Source organism: Pan troglodytes, chromosome 16, assembly GCF_028858775.2.
Source record: "Pan troglodytes isolate AG18354 chromosome 16, NHGRI_mPanTro3-v2.0_pri, whole genome shotgun sequence".
Classification (NCBI taxonomy): domain Eukaryota; kingdom Metazoa; phylum Chordata; class Mammalia; order Primates; family Hominidae; genus Pan; species Pan troglodytes.
Genome location: NC_072414.2, coordinates 17,021,866 through 17,045,795, shown reverse-complemented (window position 1 = coordinate 17,045,795; position 23,930 = coordinate 17,021,866).

The window sequence follows — 23,930 nt, the reverse complement described above, 5'->3', positions numbered from 1 at the left end:
CTATAAACACTAGTAAATTAAAAACAGAAGGACCTTTATGTCCTAACATATTTGTGTGGGGAAAGGCTGCCCTGTGAAATATGGGATTTCTTAAACATATTTTAAAAATCATGGGTGTCAATATTTTTTAGAAATCCATTTAAATTTTCTCTTGCTATTTTACAATGCCTATTTATTTATTTAGTGGCTCTGCTGATTTTGATGTATATCCTAAACTTTACATTTTCTTTAAAGGATGTTTTATACAACTTTATGCAAAATGTTTCAGTGTCTTCACATTCTCTCCCTGTCCTTTTGTTTTGCTCTTATATGGTGGCCTTCAGTCTTTTCTCTGGCTTTTCAAACCTGGTAAGATTAAGACACTAAAGTAACTTTGCCCGTGGTTTGGTAATGCCTTCTAAAGCACATCCTAAGCTCTCGTGCATACAGGGGTCTCCTTTGAGCTCTGTGCTTTTGAGATCCCATATACCTAAATTCCAGTAATCCAAATCAGTACTGCTCAGTTTTAGTTACTAAGTTTAAAAATGTATTTTAATAGCAAGTTAGTTTAGTGCACTCTTGCTTCTTTCTTGACTGCTTGTATACATATATCTTCCTTTAAATGAATCTTGGAATTTATTTAAAAATTTTAAATTATACTAATGAAACTGTATATTGTTGTGAATTCATAGGTGAATTTGGAAAGAATTTGTTTTTATGATACTAAATCCTTTTTATCCAAGAATCATGTGCCGTTATATTTATTCCAGTCTATATTTATATCACTGAGTAAATATATAGAAATGTAGATACATACAGCTGTAGTTATAGATACAAATATAGATATAACATGTTAAATCTATATCTATCCCATATAACATATATACATGTTATATGTGGGTGTGTATATATATATGTTTATGTTATTAAAGAGCTCCCTTAAAATTTTTCTTTTATTTCCTATATAATTTTAGGTCGAGCTTGAATTTTCCTTGTATAAACAAGCAAATATTTATACTAGTTTTAACACTGATGTTTAGACATTCTATCTTATTTTAGCATTGAATATTTTCACAATTATTATAAATATTATCTAATATTAATAATGTACCTGTTAAAAATATTTAAAATTTTACCTTTGAATTATTTTATTGTTGAATTTAAATTCCTTTAATATGACAGTAAATTTCTATTTTATGCTTTCTCTATGCATATGCAAATTAATCTATCCACTTCTCTATCTCTATGTAGTAAGACATGAAAATCAGGCCTCTCTTCTTCTAATGGACATACACATGTTTGCATATAGAATATCAGACTCTTTATAGCATTTAAAATCTTTAAAGACGTGAATATTGCCTTTTAACAAATATATTTTAGCATGTACTGAGAATCCCCTATTTATTTTTAATTTGGGCTAATCAATATGATTATTAATATTATTGGATTACCAAATTTGGAAACACACTTTCATCCCCAAGGTGGATATTTGTGTGTTTTTTTTGCCAATTTCTTGTCTGTTTCAAATGTTGTTGGATATTATTTTTATTTTATTTGGGATTTTAGTATCAACATTTGTAAGTGATGTACTCTACATATTTTTTCTTCAATATCTGGTGGGTTTTATAATTACAGCTATATTGGATTTGTAGTAGACATTGACAAAAATTATTGCTGTATGTTTTATAGCTGTATGAAGGAAACTAATATATTTTACCCCAAATATATTTCCTTGATATATTTCAAAATGGCTATTGAGAAGGGCTGGAAATGCAAACTCAGCTGCAAAGCTGTCTTGGGGAGATTTGCACCGTTAGAGAATCTGCCTTGATGCAGCCAGGCTTTCTCTGAGTTCTGCCCCCTTGTCTGGATCTAGGAAAGGTTAACTGAGAGTCTGAGGTCTCCAAAGGTCTGAAAGAAACATTTTCTGTCTATTCTCTCTGAGGACTGCTCCCAGTGAGGTTCCACCTATGTAATAAGTCCACTGTTGCTAGCCAGGGTCATTTTCTCACATAACCTTTTTGTTTTTTTTCCCTGTGATCCAAGACCCCATTCTTTCTGTAAACTTCATGTGGTAGATAAGCTTCTGCACACATCGTGTGTCTGGGTCTTCGTTCTAAGGGCTCCAGTGTACACACATTGCAGAAACCTGTATGCCTTTTCTACTATTTATCTGCCTCCTATTAGTGATTTTCAGGGAAACTTCAGAAGGCAAAAGGGATATTCTCCTTTAGCCCATACTCAGACAAAATCCCCCAACATTTAACTGATTCCTAATAGCTTAAAATCACTTTGAAAAATCCATATATTTATAACCTTTTCTTCCCTCTATGATTTCTGGTCAGCTTGGGTTTTGTTTTTCATTCCATTTACTTCATCCTCGAAAAGATCTATTTTACGTCTATTTATACTCATTTATGGACATGGAGAAAAGAAAATAACTTTCATGTGAGAAATGCAAGTCCTTTGAAATAATCAGGCCCAGAGAGATATTCAAATGAGACAGCAGTTCTGTCCTGCTCCTCTTTGAGCTGTGTGTTCATCTAGGCTGCTTGCTGTTGCCACAGTAGCTATAAATTAACGAATAACGCCACACCTGACACTATAATCCACACCCAATAATAGTGTAACAGTGTATAGCCAATCACTAATAAATGTGATTTCCATAAGCCAATGAGAATTTGTGACAAACCTCTTTGCATCATCCCACTTCTGGACCTTTTTTGCCTTTAAGAAACTGCTTGTTGCAAAGCTCCAATGGGAGTTCATATCCAAGGATACTTGGGTCGGTTTCTTCCAGGCAGCTGTCCTCATTGTGGCTCAAGTAAACTCTTTGAATTACGTTTTGTGCTTCAGCCCCTTCCACTTAGATTAACAACATGGATTTGTGTCACCAGGTACGGCAATTAAAATGTTTACACTTTTCCCCTCGAGGGCGCTGATGTGTTTTCCTGAGCACTTGGAATAGCTACGTAGTGTTTACTGTCTAGATTATGGTTTCTCAACCTTGGTGCTACTTATCTTTAGGACCAGAGGATTCTTTGTTGTGGGAGGCTGCCCTAGCAATGCTAGGTGTTTCGTTTGACCTCTAAATTTCACACCTCCACCAGTCTTGACATCCCCACAATTACCCTAGACATTGACAAATGTCTCCTGGGGAAAACTCTCCACCCGTTGACAGCCAAAGTTCTGGAATTATTGGAATTGTCAATTGAGATTTTATGTTATCCAAAACAAATATTTTTCTTTCTTTTTAAACATCTACTTCCATCTACTTATCTACTTATTTTTACTTTTATTTGTAACTTAATTCCATCAAGGACAGAGAGTGCATTTTCTGTTATGCTAAATTTTTGAAGAATTTATTGATTTTTTATGACCTGATATATGGATGATATGTAGATATTACATGTTTGTATTATCAAATTTCAGGGCAATAATAAAATAAATACTTATAAAATTTATATTGTCACTGTATATTAGTTATTTTCTTTCTTCACTACAGGAGTTTTTCAACCTATAGGCTATTTTTCAATTCTAGGTTATCCAGTAGATTTTGAAATGTTATAATTAAATATCTACTTCTCAAGCATTCATCTTTGCAAATGAAACAATCCCAAGCTCTTATAATGCACATCATATAAAGGGCAGATTAGTCAATATATGGTTCAGAAATAATTATGTAATATTTATAAGAAAATTAAAAATTTAGATCCTTAACTCAGATAACAATAATCCAAATTAAAATTTGATTTCATTACATAATTTAAAATGACACCAGAATACTAGTAAAAATGTAGATAAGTTTATATAATCTATTTTAGCTGTAGGACTTTATTAGCATAAATTCAAATACAGGAACCAAAGTAAGATTGAGACCTATAGTCAAAGGTTAAAATGTACACATTATAGGGGCATGATTAAACTAATTTAAAGCATAATAACATGGAGAAATATTGCAAAACATACATTTTACTGAATTAATTGTTAATATCTAATGATTATGTCAGAACAAAATTAAACAGTAGCTACACATGCACACACCCACACACAAGTGCAATATTGTCAAATAAACGGTGTTCAGCTACACTAGAAATCACACCTGTGTTTTCTCCACAGAAAAGATTAAAAATCACAATAATATTTATTGTACATATGGAGGTAAAGATACTCAAAATATTACCCTAAAATACATTTTTTTTGAGATGGAGTTTTGCTTTTATTGCCCAGGCTAGAGTGCAATGGCACAATCTTGGCTCACTGCAACCTCAGCCTCCCAGGGTCAACTAGTTCTCCTAGCTCAGCCTCCCAAGTAGCTGAGATTACAGGCATGCACCACCACACTCGGCTAATTTTTTGTATTTAGTAGAGACGGGGTTTCACCATGTTGGTCAGGCTGGTCTCCAACTCCTGACTTCAGGTGATCTACCCACTTCAGCCTCCCAAAGTGCTGGGATTACAGGCGTGGGCCTGGCCAGCTTTTTGACATATTTCATGATGGCTACTCGGAAGACTGGAGATAGCTTCTTCTACAAGAATAGCTGAAAAGCTGTGTTTGTTGGGGGAGATTTGCATTTGTAGAGAAAATCTGCATTGATATAGACAGGCTTTCCCTGAGATATTCCCTTGTCTGTGTTTAGGAAAGATTAACTGAGCCTGGCACGTTTACATTTCTAAAAACCATTTCCTATCTATATTTCCCAAGAGGAGGGCTGCTCCCTGTGATGTTTCATCCATTTAACAAGACCACCTCTGCTGTCAGGCTCCTCTTTCTTCCTTGTCATCACCTGTCTTCCGCAAAGCCTGATTTACCAACCTACAGCTCTGTGTTTTCTGTAACCTCAAGACAGCATAGGCGTGTTGACTACCTTGCCTTTCCTGGAGTTTTTATATATATAGCATATATTTGTATATCTATTTATAATATACAAATATTTGTATAGATATATTTATATATATTATGTAAACTCCAAGTGCATACTTGTGCACATATCTGTAAACCTTTTTTTCCTGTTAATTTGTACATTATCAGTTTGTTTTATAGACTGAAATAATTAAAGCTTCAAGGGAAAAATTTAAACTTTCCTATAGAGAAAAGACAAATATATAGGTGACAAATAATATTTAGAGTGTAAGACGCTTTTTAAAGGTATATTTGCAATTTGTGTCAAAATATTTAAATATACATTTATTATTTTAACTATAAAATTTCAAATAATTTAAGCCAAATACATAGTATATGCAGAAAATTTAGCAATATATCTATGTAGCAACTTACTGTGCATTACTGTAACCAGCTGTCTAATATAAAGAATTAGTTAAGGTAGCAGCTAGTTTTCAAATAGCGCATTTTTTTACAGACATATTAAATAAGACAAATAACATTAAACTTTATTTTTAAATTTGCAGAATAGTAGTTTTCAGCAGATGATTTATTTTAGCAAATTCCATCTTCACATTGTGCTACGCTTTTAAGAGTTCCAGCTGTTAACGGACAATATTTTACTGCTGAAACTATCAGGTTGTGATATAATTGTTCATTATGGGCCTTAAAACACAAGCAATGTAATTATTTTCAACTTGGAGCAAATTAAAATCTCATCAGCAATTTAAAAACTCTAGAGTCGTCTTCTTCTGGTTAATTATTTTAAACTTGTATTTTTCTCTTTATGTTTTTAGTGAGTTGTCTTATCAAGGAGAAGAACTCAAGCTGATTATTCTTTTTTTTCTCTTCCATCCACCTCGCAGGTGTGTTAATAATTTCATTTCTCAGAAAATGTTCTTTCATATCCATCTTACAAGATGAGAGACCTTTTAACATCTTCCATTCGGATGTGATACGAGTAATGGAAAATATTCCAGCTTCATGAATATGGTGATACAAATAGTTATCCGTCTAACCTGTTTCAGTGCCAAATGTTTACTTGACTCAGTGAATTACTCAGTTGACTGGTAATTTCTTCTGAAATAACTAATGAGAGGATCAGAGGTCTGGCTGTTGTCTGTACCTCATGTGACTCCCAGTGCAGACAATTGTTTCTATGGAGCACAGACAGTTGAAAGGATTGACTTCCTGCCTAGAATAGTTTCTGCTGTGCTTCTTATCCTTCTTGTGGAGATTTCAGATTGTCTGAATTGCTTTTCTTTCTTAAGAAAAAACGCAACAATTCTCCCACCTGAGAGGAATGTAAAGTGTAGTAAGTTAGCAGAACCAATCCGTAAAGCTTTTACATTGTTTGTTGCAAAATGCAGCGCTGGTGTCTCCATCACTAACCTTTTCTATTCCTCGTTGCTCTTTCTTTGACTGCAATCGGATACCTCTAGGCAAATCTGTATTCCCGAGACAGAGTGCCCTTTTGGTGAGCTATAAGCACACTCAATGGTAGGCTGAAATACTAGCTTTTATCTATGGCGAAATGGAATCATATCAGTGATTTTTTTAAAAAGGAAATTTAACTCTTGCTATGGTTTGAATGCTTGCCCCTTCCAATCTCATGTTAAAATTTGATCCGCAATGTTGCAGGTGGGGCTTACTGGGAGGTGTTTGGTCATGGGGTTGGACCTTCATGAATGGATAATACCCTCCCTTAGAAATCTAAAGCTATCCTCCCTCCTCGGTGTCCTCAGGAATGAGTGTACCATTCTTTATTCACCTATAATTCCCCCACCCTCCTTTTTGAGATGTTAATTACATGTATGTTACACTGCTGCATATTGTCTGATGTATCAGTGAGTTTCTGGCTTTCTTATTTTAGTTTACCCTTTGTCCTTTAGTTTGTAAACCTTCTATTTTTTTTCTATAAATTTTCTGATGTTAGGGTAAAATCCATTACTTATTCTATCTCATGGAATTTTTATTTCAAATATTTATTTTTCATATATACATGTCACATTTTTCATTTTATAACTTCTATTTTTCTCCTATGTTCAATTTTCATTTAAGTACATTGACATATATATGTATTTATCTATATGTATTCATAAAATATATTTACTTTAAGGACCTTGAAATTTCCTTCTCTTCTGTCATTTATAAGTGACTTATTTTTATCCTGTTAATATATATCTTAATTATATATATCTTATGGCTTCTTTGCATGTCAGAGTTTTTTATGGGGGGGTAATTTGATGTTATGCTATTGAATATCTAGATTTTATTGGCTACCTTTGAACAATGTTGTGGCAGGCAGTTCAGTAACTTCAGGATGAGTATTTGTCTGTTGTTTTAAATCTTCTCTTTAAACTTTGTGGAGTTAGTCTAGAGCCATCTGTAACTTGGAGCTAAATGAGCACTGTCACTAGGGTATGAACCTCCAGTGGTCTTTACTGAATATCCTGGAGGTACAGAGGGGATTCCCATCTCTGGCTGGTCAGAGCTAACATGTCTTCCTGTCATGTGATGCCAGGGAAGTGTTCTTCTTCCAACTCCCTGGTAGAGTCCTTTGCTGAGCTCCTTAGAATTTCATCCTATGTACATTTGGCTTAGGGACTTGGGAGAATCCTTAGGCTGATTCTTGGTTCCTTTTTCTGTAAAAGTTCTCTTCTACTACACATTCCAGCTGCTTAACCTTTTTTGATTTTTATCTGGTTCCTCAGTGCAATGACAATGTCTGCTCTCTCTGGGATTCCTCTCTACTGCTGTCACGGAGAATCTGGGAATAAAGCATGACTCATTCTGGCTCCTTCTCTTCTCTTGCAGAGCACAGTCCTGTGCTGCCTGATGTTCAGTACTTCAAAAAAATATTTCATATATTTTGTTCAGTTTACTATTCTTTAACTCTAAAAGAGTAACTCCAGTTCCAGTTACAGCAACATGTTCTGTAACTCTACACCTTGTTGCTTCATTCTGCCATCGTCTAGTATGATCGCCCCTTCCCCTCTGTAATCAGGCCAAGAGCATAATATAATACTAGTTATAACTGCACAGGTTGCCTCCGTTGTGTAAAAAAATCACTGAGACTTAACTGTGTCCAACTTTTAAAATGTGAATATAAGTACAACTAAAGCTATATTTTGGTTAATATTTGCATTGCATGCTTTTCCATTATTTACTTTCAACATATGTGAAATATGAATATAAATTATAAAAACTTTAAGAGAGTCCATTTAAAAAATCTGGTCTGGTTATGTTTTACCTGGTTTAATACAACGTGCATTCTTGAATTCAGGGTCTAATATAATTGGTACATTTGTCTATTTGCAAAAAAAAAAAAAAAACTTGACAATATTTTAAAATTAATTTATCCAACTCACAACTTATATGCTTCTGCCGTTGTATGGAAGATACATTTTAAACCTTATGAGATAGCATCCTGTTATACAGTCGATATCCAATTATATTTCTCTCTATGTTTATTTCTTTCATTAAAAAAATTGTTCTTCTAACTGCAAACTTTCATCAGGGATCATGGCTCTTCTACCTGAAGAATAATCTTTAGTATTTCTTTTCCTGTGGGTCTGCTTGGGAGAAATTCTTTATTGTATCTTTGCTTTTGATGGATATGTCCACCAAGTAGACAGTTCTAGGTCAGCACTTATTTTATTTCAGGACTTGAAAGATATCAATACCTCACTTGTTGACTTTCGTTGTTTCATTTGAGAAAGTTGTTATCAGTCAACTCTTTTTCTTTGTAGTTACCCCAATTTTTTTATCAAGTGCTCTTTACATTTTTCTTTTACTTTTCAGAAATTGTCCCATTATGTTTCTAGATGTGTCCTCTGTGTGTGTTTTCCTTTGCTTTGAAAAGTCTCCTGAACCTGTGGTTTAATATTATTGGTCAATTTTGATATAACCTCTAACATTGTCACTTAAAATGCTGTTCAGACAAGCTGTTTTCTCCTTCTTAGATTTCAACGTGTTAGATTATTACTCTATCCTTCGTATTTTTTAAATGACCTTACTCTACAATTTTTTTAGTTGGTTAATCTGTATTAGTGTATATTTTGTTATTTTATTGTATTTTATTTTATTATTATACCTTAAGTTTTAGGATACATGTGCACCATGTGCAGGTTTGTAACATAAGTGTTCATGTGCCATGTTGGTGTGCTGCACTCATTAACTCGTCATTTAGCATTAGGTATATCTCCTAATGCTATCCCTCCCCACTCCCCCCACCCCACAACAGTCCCTGGTGTGTGATGTTCCCCTTCCTGTGTCCATGTGTTCTCATTGTTCAATACCCACATATGAATGAGAACATGCGGTGTTTGGTTTTTTGTCCTTGCGAGAGTTTACTGAGAATGATGATTTCCAGTTTCATCCATGTCCCTACATAGGACATGAACTCATCATTTTTTGTGGCTGCATAGTACTCCATGGTGTATATGTGCCACATTTTCTTAATCCAGTCTATCGTTGTTGGACATTTGGGATGGTTCCAAGTCTTTGCTATTGTGAATACTGCCGCAATAAACATACATGTGCATGTGTCTTTATTGCAGCATGATTTATAGTCTTTTGTGTATAAACCCAGTAATGGAATGGCTGGGTCACATGGTATTTCTAGTTCTAGATACTTGAGGAATCGCCACACTGACTTCCACAATGGTTGAACTAGTTTACCGTCCCACCAACAGTGTAAAAGTGTTCCTATTTCTCCACATCCTCTCCAGCACCTGCCGTTTCCTGACTTTTTAATGATCGCCATTCTAACTGGTGTGAGATGGTATCTCATTGTGGTTTTGATTTGCATTTCTCTGATGGCCAGTGATGATGAGCATTTTTTCATGTGTTTTTTGGCTGCATAAATGTCTTCTTTTGAGAAGTGTCTGTTCATGTCCTTCACCCACTTTTTGATGGGGTTGTGTTTTACTTGTAAATTTGTTTGAGTTCATTGTAGATACTGGTTATTAGCCCTTTGTCAGATGAGTAGGTTGCAAAAATTTTCTCCCATTTTGTAGGTTGCCTGTTCACTCTGATGGTAGTTTCTTTTGCTGTGCAGAAGCTCTTTAGTTTAATTAGATCCCATTTGTCAATTTTAGCTTTTGTTCCCATTGCTTTTGGTGTTTTAGACATGAAGTCCTTGCCTACGCCTATGTCCTGAATGGTATTGCCTAGGTTTTCCTCTAGGGTTTTTATGATTTTAGGTCCAACATGTAAGTCTTTGATCCAACTTGAACTAATTTTTGTGTAAGGTGTAAGGAAGGGATCCAGTTTCAGCTTTCTACATATGGCTAGCCAGTTTTCGCAGCACCATTTATTAAATAGGGAATCCTTTCCCCATTGCTTGTTTTTCTCAGGTTTGTCAAAGATCAGACAGTTGTAGTTATGCGGCATTATTTCTGAGGGCTCTGTCCTGTTCCATTGATCTATGTCTGTGTTTTGGTACCAGTAACATGCTGTTTTGGTTACTGTAGCCTTGTAGTATAGTTTGAAGTCAGGTAGCGTGATGCCTCCAGCTTTGTTCTTTTGGCTTAGGATTGACTTGGAGATGCGGGCTCTTTTTTGGTTCCATATGTACTTTAAAGTCGTCTTTTCCAATTCTGTGAAGAAAGTCATTGGTAGCTTGATGGGGATGGCATTGAATCTATAAATTACCTTGGGCAGTATGGCCATTTTCGTGATATTTATTCTTCCAACCCAAGAGCATGGAATGTTCTTCCATTTGTTTGTATCCTCTTTTATTTCATTGAGCAGTGGTTTGCAGTTCTCCTTGAAGATGTCCTTCATGTCCCTTGTAAGTTGGGTTCCTAGGTATTTTATTCTCTTTGAAGCAATTGTGAATGGGAGTTCCCTCATGATTGGGCACTCTGTTTGTCTGTTATTTGTGTATGAGAATTCTTGTGATTTTTGTACATTGATTCTGTATCCTGAGACTTTGCTGAAGTTGCTTATCAGCTTAAGGAGATTTTGGGCTGAGACAATGGGGTTTTCTAGATATACAATCACGTCATCTGCAAAAGGGGACAATTTGACTTCCTCTTTTCCTAATTGAATACCCTTTGTTTCCTTCTCCTGCCTGATTGCCCTGGCCAGAACTTCCAACACTATGTTGAATAGGAGTGGTGAGAGAGGACATTCCTGTCGTGTGCCAGTTTTCAAAAGGAATGCTTTCAGTTTTTGCCCATTCAGTATGATATTGGCTGTGGGTTTGTCATAGATAGCTCTTATTATTTTGAGATACGTCCCATCAACACCTAATTTATTGAGAATTTTTAGCATGAAGGGCCGTTGAATTTTGTCAAAGGCCTTTTCTGCATCTATTGAGATAATCATGTGGTTTTTGTCTTTGGTTAGGTTTATATGCTGGATTACGTTTATTGATTTGCATATGTTGAATCAGCCTTGCATCCCAGGGATGAAGCCCACTTGATCATGTTGGATAAGCTTTTTGAGGTGCTGCTGGATTCGGTTTGCCAGTATTTTATTGAGGATTTTTGCATCAGTGTTCATGAAGGATATTGGCCTAAAATTCTCTTTTTTTGTTGTGTCTGTGCCCGACTTTGGTATCAGGATGATGCTGGCCTCATAAAATTAGTTAGAGAGGAATCCCTCTTTTTCTATTGATTGGAATAGTTTCAGAAGGAATGGTACCAGTTCCTCCTTGTACCTCTGGTAGAATTCTGTTGTGAATCCATCTGGTCGTGGACTCTTTTTGGTTGGTAAGCTATTGATTATTGCCACAATTTCAGCTCCTGTTATTGGTCTATTCAGAGATTCAACTTCTTCCTGGTTTAGTCTTGGGAGAGTGTATGTGTCGAGGAATTTATCCATTTCTTCTAGATTTTCTAGTTTATTTGTGTAGAGGTGTTTGTAGTTTTCTGTGATGGTAGATTGTATTTCTGTGGGATCAGTGGTGATAACCCCTTTATCAATTTTTGTTGCGTCTATTTGATTCTTCTCTCTTTTCTTCTTTATTAGTCTTGCTAGTGGTCTATCAATTTTGTTGATCTTTACAAAAAACCAGCTGCTGGATTCATTAATTTTTTGAAGGGTTTTTTGTGTCTCTATTTCCTTCAGTTCTGCTCGATTTTAGTTATTTCTTGCCTTCTGCTAGCTTTTGAATGTGTTTGCTCTTACTTTTCTAGTTCTTTTAATTGTGATGTTAGGGTGTCAATTTTGGATCTTTCTTGCTTTCTCTTGTGGGCATTTAGTGCTATAAATTTCCCTCTACACACTGCTTTGAGTGTGTTCCAGACATTCTGGTATGTTTTGTCTTTGTTCTCGTTGGTTTCAAACAACATCTTTATTTCTGTCTTCATTTTGTTATGTACCCAGTGGTCATTCTGGAGCAGGTTGTTCATTTTCTATGTAGTTGAGCGTTTTTGAGTGAGTTTCTTAATCCTGAGTTCTAGTTTGATTGCACTGTGGTCTCAGAGACAGTTTGTTATAATTTCTGTTCTTTTATATTTGCTGAGTAGAGCTTTACTTCCAACTGTGTGATCAAGTTTAGAATGGGTGTGGTGTGGTGTTGAAAAAAATGTATATTCTGTTGATTTGGGGTGGAGAGTTCTGTAGATGTCTATTAGGTGCGCTTGGTGAAGAGCTGAGTTCAATCCCTGGGTGTCCTTGCTAATTTTCTGTCTCGTTGATCTGTCTAATGTTGACAGTGGCGTGTTAAAGTCTCCCATTATGATTGTGGGGGAGTCTAAGTCTCTTTGTAGGTCACTCAGGACTTGCTTTAGGAATCTGGGTGCTCCTGTATTGGGTGCATATATATGTAGGATAGTTAGCTCTTCTTGTTGAATTGATCCCTTTACCATTATGTAAAGGCCTTCTTTGTCTGTTTTGATCTTTGTTGGTTTAAAGTCTATTTTATCAGAGACTAGGATTGCAACCCCTGCCTTTTTTTGTTTTCCATTTGCTTGGGAGATCTTCTTCCATCCCTTTATTTTGAGTCTATGTGTGTCTCTGCACGTGAGATGGGTTTCCTGAATACAGCACCCTGATGGGTCTTGTCTCCTTATCAAACTTGCCAGTCTGTGTCTTTTAACTGGAGCATTTAGCCCATTTACAATTAAAGTTAATATTATTATGTGTGAATTTGATCCTGTCATTATGATGTGAGCTGGTTACTTTGCTTGTTAGTTGATGCAGTTTCTTCCTAGTCTCGATGGTCTTTACAATTTGGCATGTTTTTGCAATGGCTGGTACCTGTTGTCCTTTTCCATGTTTAGTGCTTCCTTCAGGAGCTCTTTTAGGGCAGGCCTGGTGGTGATAAAATCTCTCAGCATTTGCTTGTCTGTAAAGGATTTTATTTTTCCTTCACTTATGAAGCTTAGTTTGGCTGGATATGAAATTCTGGGTTGAAAATTCTTTTCTTTAAGAATGTTGAATGTTGGCCCCCACTCTCTTCTGGCTTGAAGAGTTTCTGCCGAGAGATCAGCTGTTAGTCTGATGGGATTCCCTTTGTGGGTAACCCGACCTTTCTCTCTGGCTGCCCTTAACATTTTTTCCTTCATTTCAACTTTGGTGAATTTGACAATTATGTGTCTTGGAGTTTCTCTTATTGAGGAGTATCTTTGTGGTGTTCTCTGTGTTTCCTGAATCTGAATGTTGGCCTGCCTTGCTAGATTGGGGAAGTCCTCCTGGTTAATATCTTGCAGAGTGTTTTCCAACTTAGTTCCATTCTCCCCATCACTTTCAGGTACAATCAGATGTAGGTTTCATCTTTTCACATAGTCCCATATTTCTTGGAGGCTTTGTTCGTTTCTTTTTATTCTTTTTTCTCTAAACTTCCCTTCTCCCTTCATTTAATTCATTTCATCTTCCATCACTGAAACCCTTTCTTCCAGTTGATTGCATTGGCTCCTGAGGCTTCTGCCTTCTTCACGTAGTTCTCGAAACTTGGCTTTCAGCTCCATCAGATACTTTAAGCATTTCTCTGCATTGGTTATTCCAGTTATACATTCTTCTAATTGTTTTTCAAAGTTTTTAACTTCTTTGCTATTGGTTTGAATTTCGTCCTGTAGCTCGCATTAGTTTGATCATCTGAAACCTTCTTGTCTCAAATCATCAAAGTTATTCTCTGTCCAGTTTTGTTCCATTGCTGGTGAGGAACTGCGTTCCTTTGGAGAAGGAGAGGCACTCTGCTTTTTAGAGTTTCCAGTTTTTCTGTTTTCTCCCCATCTTTGTGGTTTTATCAACTTTTGGTCTTTGATGATGGTGATGTACAGATGAGTTTTTGGTGTGGGTGTCCTTTCTGTTTGTTAGTTTTCCTTCTAACAGACAGGACCCTCAGCTGCAGGTCTGTTGGAGTTTGCTAGAGGTCCACGCCAGACCCTGTTTGCCTGGGTATCAGCAGCAGTGGCTGCAGAACAGCGGATTTTCGTGAAAAACAAATTCAGCTCTCTGATCATTCCTTTGGAAGTTTGGTCTCAGAGGACTACCCGGCCGAGTGAGGTGTCAGTCTGTCCCTACAGGGGAGTGCCCCCCAGTTAGGCTGCTCGGGGTTCAGTGACCCACTTTAGGAGGCAGTCTCAGATCTCCAGTTGCGTGTTGGGAGAACCACTACTCTCTTCAAAGCTGTCAGATAGAGACATTTAAGTCTGCAGAGGTTACTGCTGACTTTTTGTGTCTGTGCCCTGCCCGCAGAGGTGGAGCCTACAGAGGCAGGCAGGCGTCCTGGAGCTGTTGTGGGCTCCACCCAGTTCCAGCTGCCTGGCTGCTTTGTTTACCTAAGAAAGCCTGGGCAATGGCGGGCCCCACTACCCCAGCCTCGCTGCCACCTTGCAGTTTGATCTCAGAGTGCCATGCTAGCAATCAGCAAGACTCCATTGGCATAAGACCCTCCGAGCCAGGTGCGGGACACAATCTCCTGGTGTGCCGTTTTCCAAGCCTGTTGGAAAAGTGCAGTATTAGGGTGAGAGTGACCCGATTTTCCAGGTGCCGTCTGTCACCCCTTTCTTTGACTAGGAAAGGGAACTCCCTGACCCCTTGTGCTTCCTGAGTGAGGCAATGCCTCACCCTGCTTCGGCTCCCACACGGTGGGCTACACCCACTGTCCTGCACCCACTGTTTGGCACTCCCTTAGTGAGATGAACCCGGTACCTCAGATGGAAATGCAGAAATCACCCGTCTTCTGTGTCGCTCACGCTGGGAGCTGTAGACCGGAGCTGTTCCTATTCGGCCATCTTGGCTCCACCCCTCATTTCATTATTTCATCATTTCACTTCATTTCATCATTTCATTTCATCATTTCATACCATTTCTTCATTTCATCATTTCATCATTTCATTTCATTTCACCATTTCACTTCATCATTTCATTTCAGCATTTCATTTCATTTCCTCATTTCATTCCACCATTTCATCATTTCATTTCATCATTCCATTTCATTTCATTTCATCTCATCATTTCATTTCATCATTTCATTTCAGCATTTCATTTCATCATTTCACCATTTCACTTCATCTCATCATTTCATTTCATTTCATCATTTTATCATTTCATTTCATTTCATTATTTCATTTCATCATTTCATTTCGTTTCATGTCATAATTTCATCATTTCATTTCATTTCAGTGATACATGTATTTAAGTGCTAATGTGATGCCCAGGAGACACCCTATTTCCCTTTGTAAAACACCTCCTTCAACAAAAGTCTACCTCTCATGGCTGGCTAAGTCTACAGGGATACCAGCCTCTCTTCAACCACCCAATTTGATTCAGAACCTCAAACAGCACCTCAGTTTCATAAAAACCTAAAACATAAACATAACACTTGGTTGTAAGTGAGCCAACAGTTTCTTGTCTCTTTCTCCACTCAAGGCTTAAGGCCGTGTCTACCCAACTATGTTCAGTGGAAGAAAAGATCCCCTGGACAAATAAGTTTGAGAACTGTTGTTGCAGGACTTCTCAGAACCTTTAAAACACAAATTGTCATCCGCAGGGATCTTCAGGAGGGAGATGGCTGATGCAGCACAAATTTCTTTCACAGGAGTATCTTGCACAATACAGTATGAGACGCAGAAATGCTGCATTGAGTCTTCTTAAGGGCCCGGGCCTTTGTGGCATTGGGGCAGGAGCTCTCCAGATAGCACCTAATGAGTAGGAACATTCAGGTTGCTTTTTTTTTCCTTACTGGCAAAACTGTATGTGCATCACGAATGAAGCCGGTCTCCCTTATCCATATCAAAACTAAACCCAAATTAATTGGCTAAATTGGGACTCAACACCTCCAGGAGCCATGCGCAAGAAAGCCCCACCACACTTTAAAATAGCTTACCTCATATTTGATGAAAGCAAAACGCTTATGACCAGTGTGCTGCTAATACAAGTCAACAGATAATGCTGTATGAAAAATTATTTTTCCCAATCATAGCTAGCATAGTCCACATTTTGCATTACACTTTCCCCCCTTTTTTAAAATTTTAAACACAGGTCCTTTTCTCTCCTTTTTTTAAATTTTAATTTAATTATACAAGACGGAGTCTCAGTATGTTGCCCAGGCTGGTCTTCAACTCCTGAGATCAAGCGATACATCCGTCTCTGCCTCCCAAAATGCTGAGATTACAGGCCTGAGACACTGTGCCTGGCCTTAAACACAAATCTTAATTCATTCTTACAATTATCCTCAGGTTAGAAAAATGGAAGGGGAAGAAAAATGGCAAGCAGGTAGGCTGACTTCGGCTTCATTATTTGGAAGGGGAGTTTGCTCGGTTAAAACACACTACTGCCCACAAAGGCCAAGACAACAGAAAAATACAGACATATAAATAGATTTTATATGTGACAGCAGTTTGAATGGAGACTTTTTCAATGCAAATGACAAACAGCTGTCCTTGGGAATAAATGACAACGAATTTTTTTTTATCTCAACAGCTGTCCTGAGAGCATGTCTCTACATCTCTACCTGCATTCTGGAGTCAGGGAGAAAGCCAAAACGGACGACAAGACACTAGATCAGCCGTGTCCAACCCTTTGACTACAAGGACTTTTCCGCCTATCTGTGGTGGTGGGTATCATGAAAATTATGCACAAACCTTTTTTTTTTTTTTAAGCTCATAAGCTATCGTTAGCAGTAGTGTATTTTATTTGTGGCCCAGGAGCATTCTTCTTCCAATGTGGCCCTGAGAAGCCAAAAGACTGGATACCTGTGCACTAGATCAAAAGGCTACTCCTTCTGGAAGCAATTGTAAAGAATTTCTGACATTATCTTGACATGAAAACCAATGGATAGTGGGACAGAATGAAAAATCTTCAAGAATTTTATTTTTTTTGAGTCAAGGTGTTGCTCTGTGGCCCAGGCTGGAGTACACTGGTGAGATCACAGATCAGTGCAGGCTCAAGTGCTCCTCCCGCCTCAGCCACAGTAGTAGCTAGGACTACAGATGTGCACAACCACTCCTGGCTAATATTTTATTTTTTGTAGAGATAGGGTCTCACTATATTGTCCAGGTTGGTCTCAAACTCCTTGACTCAAGGGATCCAGGACAGGATAACAGGTGTGAGTCACCACACCTGGCTATGTGCATGAACTTTTAAGACAAATACAAGGCTCCACAAAAGTTAAGGTTTTCCCACCTAATTTCCAGGGGATCTTTTGGTGCAAGGATGAGAAACCCTTAAAAGTACACAGACAACTCCAAAGATTCAAGAGAGTTCATTCGGGCTGAGCCAGTCCACTGGGCAGACTGACCTTCAAACAAGGCCCACCCATGACATACACCAGATGGCTCTCCAAGAATCTCTCCAGTTCTCAGGGTCCCTAAGGTACTGGACAGAGCTAGGAAAGCAAACCCATTTGCTTCTTCCAGCATGAAACCCCTTGAGGTCCAGACCCCACAATCAGACGAGGATGGAGTGGCTCACCCTTAGTCAACAGGCCAGACTGAAGGTGGTATAATGTCTTAACCAAGGGTGTGGAACTCCAGGTCTGAATCCCAACTCAGTTCTCCTTTGATAACCACACTTTGTTAATTTTCCTTAACAGGGGTTCCTGGCAAGTCATTTCTCCCTCAGGCCTTCGGTTTCCTCATCTACAAGATGAGAAGGCTGCACCAGATGGAAATTCGGGGCATAAGGGGACGTCGGTGCACAGCCCACACCGCCCACGGGCCCCTCGAGCCTCCATCACAGTTCCCAACACGCACCCGCCCCACAAATCCTGCCCAAGTTGAGGGCTGGTCCGGGGTCCTCTGGCTGCTGCATCAGTGAGTGCAGGAGGGAGGAGAAGCCTCCAAGGGAGCGACGCGGGCTCAAGGATGCAACTCGGCCAGGAGTGACCTGGGGCCCCGAGGGAGATGTCCAGTCCAGTGCTGGAGCCCAACCCTGGTCCCCGACTCCCTTACCTCCATGGTCCTTATCTCCTGCTGGGTGAGGTCCTTGGACACAGCGCACATGGTGCACAGCCCGCGCAGGCTGCCAACTAAGATGCCAATGAGCTTCTGGAGCTGCCCGCACTGCTGCAGTGCCCGGCTGGCCGCGGCCCCTGTGCCTCCCTCCGCGATAGCCGCGTCACCCCCGCCACCGCCCTCCTTCCTCTCTCCCATCGGGGCCGAGCACAGCGCCGCTCTATTCACGCTGCAGCGGCCCAGGAGCGGAGCCTGGGGCGTGGGTGTCTAGGCAAGGAACCCCCGAACTGGGAGAGCTGGACCAGGAGCGACCCTCGGCACTGCCTTAGCCAGGACGCCAGTAGATCTGGCAGCCAAGTCTGCCGATCCCGCCCTCAGACCCGCGGCGGTGGGGGCAAAAAGCTGCGACGGCGGGGTGAAAAAGCCGCAGCGGTAAAAACCTGCGGCGGCGGGAGTAAAAAGCCGCGTCGGCAAAAAGCCATGGCGGCGGGGAAAAAGCCGCGGTGATGGGGGCAAAAAGCCGTAAAAAGCCGCAGCGTCGGGGGCAAAAAGCTGCAAAAAACCTGGGCGGTGGGGGCAAGAAGCTGTGGCGGGAAAAACCTGGGTCGGCGGGGACTAAAAGCCGTAAAAAGCCGCAGCGCCGGGGGCCAAAAGCCATAAAAAGCCGCGGCGGCGGTGGCAAAAAGCCGCGGCTGAAAAAGTCGCGGTGGCGGGGCCAAAAAGCTGCGGTGGCAGGGGGAAAAAAGCCGCGGCGGCGGAGGGAGAAAGACGCAAAAAGCTTCGGCGGCAAAAAGCCGCGGCGGCGAGGGCAAAGAGCCCCAAAAAGCCGCGGCGGCAGGGGCTAAATTCCGCGAGGCTGGGGGCAGAAAGCCGCGGTGGCGGGGGCAGAAAGACGCAAAAACCCGCAGCAGCGGCGGGAAAAATCCACGGCGGCAAAAAGCCGCATTGGCGGGGGCAAAATAGTGGAAATGGGGTAGAAGGCCAGCACAGCTTGGCATTCCTGGAGTGTGACGTGGAAGGAAAAGTGCAGAGGAAGACAAACAAAGATGTAAGTAGGCTTGACTCAGTGCAGCTAAGAGCCCAGATGTTATCTTGATGTTATCTATCAGCTAATTTTTTCTATTTTAGTAGAGAAGGGGTTTTACCACCTTGGCCAGGATGGTCTTGATCTCCTGACCTCATGATCCATGCACCTCAGCCTCCCAAAGTGGTGGGATTAGAGGCATGAGCCACAAAGTGTTCAAAAAATCTATTAATTAAAAAATGTGTATGTAGCCGTCTTTAATCTACCATGTCCATTAGCAGATAAATACTATAAGCAAAATAACAACAATGAAAGAAACATAGACTTCGAGTAGATACTCTGATTTATTTAATAAAAATTTGAAAATAGACCAAATTACTCTATGACAAAAAAAATATCTGTTACTATTGAGGATGAGGGTTAGTGTTTGGAAAGGGGCAGGAGAAGTATCTCTATTTTTAGTAATGTTCTATTTTCATACATGGTTATAAGCAAATACATGTGTTTCATTAATGAAGCTATCCATATTTAGGCATTGTGCTTTTCTGCATGTATGATATATATCAATAAATGTCTTATATACAGCAAAAATAGACAAAAGCACAAGAAGACATACACAAATGTTAAACCTAGAGAGAAATTTGAATATAAGTAAGTCTCTGAATGACTGGTAGAACAAACCGAAAAATAGGATGGAGAGGTTTGGAACAGCATGATTAGCAAAATTGACATATCTGTCTTTTAATATAGGTAGAAACATAGATAAAAACAGGATTTGTCTCGGAGCATGATTTCTGAAAATAGTGGAATCGAGTTTGAATCTAGTAAGTACATATAAATAAATGTCTTAAAACTCCTCTTATGTTAGCTAATTAAGAAATATTATTGTAATAGACATTAGAAAATATTTTAATAAATTGAATGCATTTCACACGCTAAGGAAATGATCTTACTTGCATGTGATAGTTCAATTAGATACATATATACCTATAGGTAGTTTAAAATATTTCTAATAACCTTATATACTTTTAAAAAAGCATTGATATCTGTTTGCACTATCTGTTCTATTGAGTACACATACCAAACATGATTATAGCTATTCTGCTATAAACTTCAAATGTCTAATTAATACAAAAATCTAGAATGAGAAGAGTTCTTTGCAATTTTTTTTTTTTTTTACCAAATAGAATATAGGAAAGATAGCTGCAAATATACCTGACACACTTATCTGTGCGTATGGTGGTAGCCTTTTTATTTTATTTTATTTTGAGAGAGGGTCTCACTTTGTCACCCAAGATGGAGTGCAGTCATGTGATCAGAGCTCACTGAAGCCTTCACATACTGTGCTCAAGCGATTCTCCCACCTCAGTCTCCTGAGTAGCAGGGACTGCAAGTGCGTGACACCATACTAGCTAATTTTTGTAAAGATGGGGTTTCACCATGTTGCCCTGGCTGATCTCCATCTCCTGGACTCAAGAGATCTGGCCACCTTGGCCTCCCAAAGTGCTGGGATTATAGTTTTGAGGCACCGCGATCAGCCCAGCCTTAAAAAAGGCTGACTAGAGATCTTTATCTATGTATATCTATATCTATCTATAAAATAAACATATGTGTTTCTTATATAAAATATATATTATTAATATTATATAAAATTTTTTTTCAAGGTAGAAATATATAAAGAGGGTGCATGTAGAGCCTGGGGCATTGTGTGGTGAAGCTCAAGGCCTCTGAAGAAATGTCCCTTGCCTCTTTTGTCTGGGCTAGAATCCGAGAAGGGAAAGCAGTAGATGCACTGGTTCCCAGGTTCTTGGCATCCTACAGAGAGAAACTTGTTTGAGCTAGGGTAGTGTTTAACACCCTTGTTCTTACTCTTCTGTTGTATGTAGTAAGCAGAGACTAGCTTCATGAGAACAGACTGTGACAGTCAATGCTGTCTGTTATTTTGTGCAGCATTAATTGAGAAATTCTAACACCTGAAGACCTCTGGGCCATTTGAGGTTAGGTGCAGGGGAGGAAAGGGAAGTTTGCATCCCTCCTGCTGTGGAGAGAACCCGTGGGAAGCACAGACCTTGTCCTAACTGAAGGCAGACCCCCTTGCTAACCAGCTTCTCATCAGCCAACCCTGGATGAGTTTCTATGTCTATTTACTAAATAATCCTTATTGTTTTTCTTCACATGGGCAAAGTATGGTTTACAGGGAATATTCTTCCTTTGAACACCCATCATGGAAAACCCTTCCTGTTGTGGGAAAACAGGCTTCCATATGTGTCTTATTGGGAAACACACATGCAATTTCTATGTTTTTACTGCATCTATTTCAGGGATATGGGAACTGAATAGTGCCCATCAAAGGCTCACCTGATGCTGGAAATTGATCTGAGAGCGTGGAAGGACAGAATTCTTTCTTTGTTCCTGAGCAGCGGTGATTGAGGGATCATATTGTGGCAGCTACAGTGGCAATGATGGAGGCAGAATGGAGGGTTCAGTACCAAGACAAGGAGAGACTTGGCCTCACAATGGCAGCATTGCAGGGGTGCGCTCTGCAGAGCATTTGCTCACATGGTTTTGGGCATTGTCTCTAACAACATTGCTTCCCCAAGAGGTTGGCCCATTCTAACTAACTCCTTTTCTCTTTAAAAAAGCAAACTTAATTTGTATGACTTGCAATTGTAAACGACACCAATTGGCCAGTTATCATTCAACTTTTCTGTTACTTAATTCTGCCTTTTCCTGACGTATGCAACTTTCCCCTAAAAAAGTGGACACTTTGTTGCTTACTCATTGTCTTTACACATTTTAAAATGTTGCTTTATGCCCCCAATCCCTAACTACCTTTTCAATGTTTTGCAAGTGGAGTCCATGTGTTCTTGATTTACATGAAGCTCAAAATAATGGTTATAGTAACTAGTACTTCATAATTAAGCAAAAAGCTCTTATTGAAAAATGACAGAATTATACATAGGGATGACAACATGGAGAGATATTTCGTGCAATCACAAAGTTATGGTATGGCAGAAGTAGAACGCTGAGTAGAGACTCTGTGTTCCCAATCATTATTTCTACCACCAGCTTTCTATTTGGATGTTAATAATGTTCTTATGTGGGAAACCCTACATATTTGCCAATGTTTAGTTCATTGACAAAGAAATAGAAAGAGCTTCAAGAACTCTCTAATCTTTAAAAAATAAAATACCTATAATTGGCCATACGAAAAAATTGGTATTTGACGTATACTGAGATCGTTTTATTTTGTGCTAGACAAATGAAGTCATAGAACAGAATGTGCTTTAAATATTATGAATAGTGCTTGTGTGTGTGTGTGTGTGTGTGTGTGTGTGTGTCTATAGATGCATATTAGGCTGCTGAAAAGTTTTATTATTCTTTCCAGGAGAGAGACTACCAACTTTTGAACCTAACTAGAACAAGTATATTGCTTCTTCATATTTTTATTAAGGCAAAGAGAGTCTAGTTAAAAATAATTCAACTTGTCGTGGAAATGCTATAAATTGCTGTGAAGTGAGTTGCTGGCTATGGCTTGTCAGAGCAAATACATTGTACAAATCTTAGGGGAGAATTAGTGCTTATGCATTAAAATCAAATCATGTTGCAGCACACTGAGAAAAACGTTAGATTTTTAAAATAATTTCAAAGTCATGAAAAGAGCAAATATGCTCCACAAAGAGCCTAGCAACCCTCAATGATCAATGCCCCTTTAGTATAGTTTGCTATCTGAATTAGAATCCCAGAATCTACAAATTCCTGTGGGTGTGGGTGCTGCATTTTGAGGATTTTATAACACTGCCATCACCAAGCTCTCTTTTGATATTCACTTTAAGGAGATAATTTACGGGCAACCAGAGAGCATAAACCAAAGTAGATATCTATCTAGATAGCTAGATACATCTCCATATCATTGACAGGATACATTCTGGCCGAGCATGAGTACAACCTATAGATGTGGTTGGAGAGAACATATGTTCCACCTCAATGGCAGATCAGGATTATTCCTTCTCATCTGCTGCAATGGCACAATGTGTTAAAGAGAGGAGCGAGACAGCAAGAACCGCATTCATTCAGTCATACAGACCAAAAGGAGGAATGTCGCCCAGCCCTCTAAACTGACCCAGAACCCAGCTCATGTCTCAACTGCTACCTCTCCTACTTAGAAAGAAGTAACTCCACCAAAGCAGGGTTCTGGACAAATATATTTTTATTGATCATATACAAATAGATGAAGATGGACTTGGATGTTAAGAAAAATAATACTATACAAAATCGAGAGTAGACAGTTGCCTCTAGACTTAAATTAAGAGTGTGTACATTAGATAATTTAATCCAATGTATCAGGTAAAAACTTGAACAAACCTTTTGGCCTCTTCCTTAAAATTCAGGGAAGCATGTCCTCCACAAAACAGAATCAAAATATAAATAAAAGACTGGCTTAAGATGAAAGGAAACCTTATGAATGAAAAGCCAGATGAGAGGCACTTAACTGAGAAGGAAAAGAAACTGAGTGGACAAAATAATTATGAGAAGATGAATCTTCAAATCAGAAAGAGGGAAGAAAGCTTATTTGGTACTATGGGAACTCAAAAGAGAGTGAATACAAGTCTGAAAATTCCAAGAGTAAAGAAAAGTAGCATAACTAAAGAGCATGAGAAAATGTATACAATTTTGAGTAATAAGAACA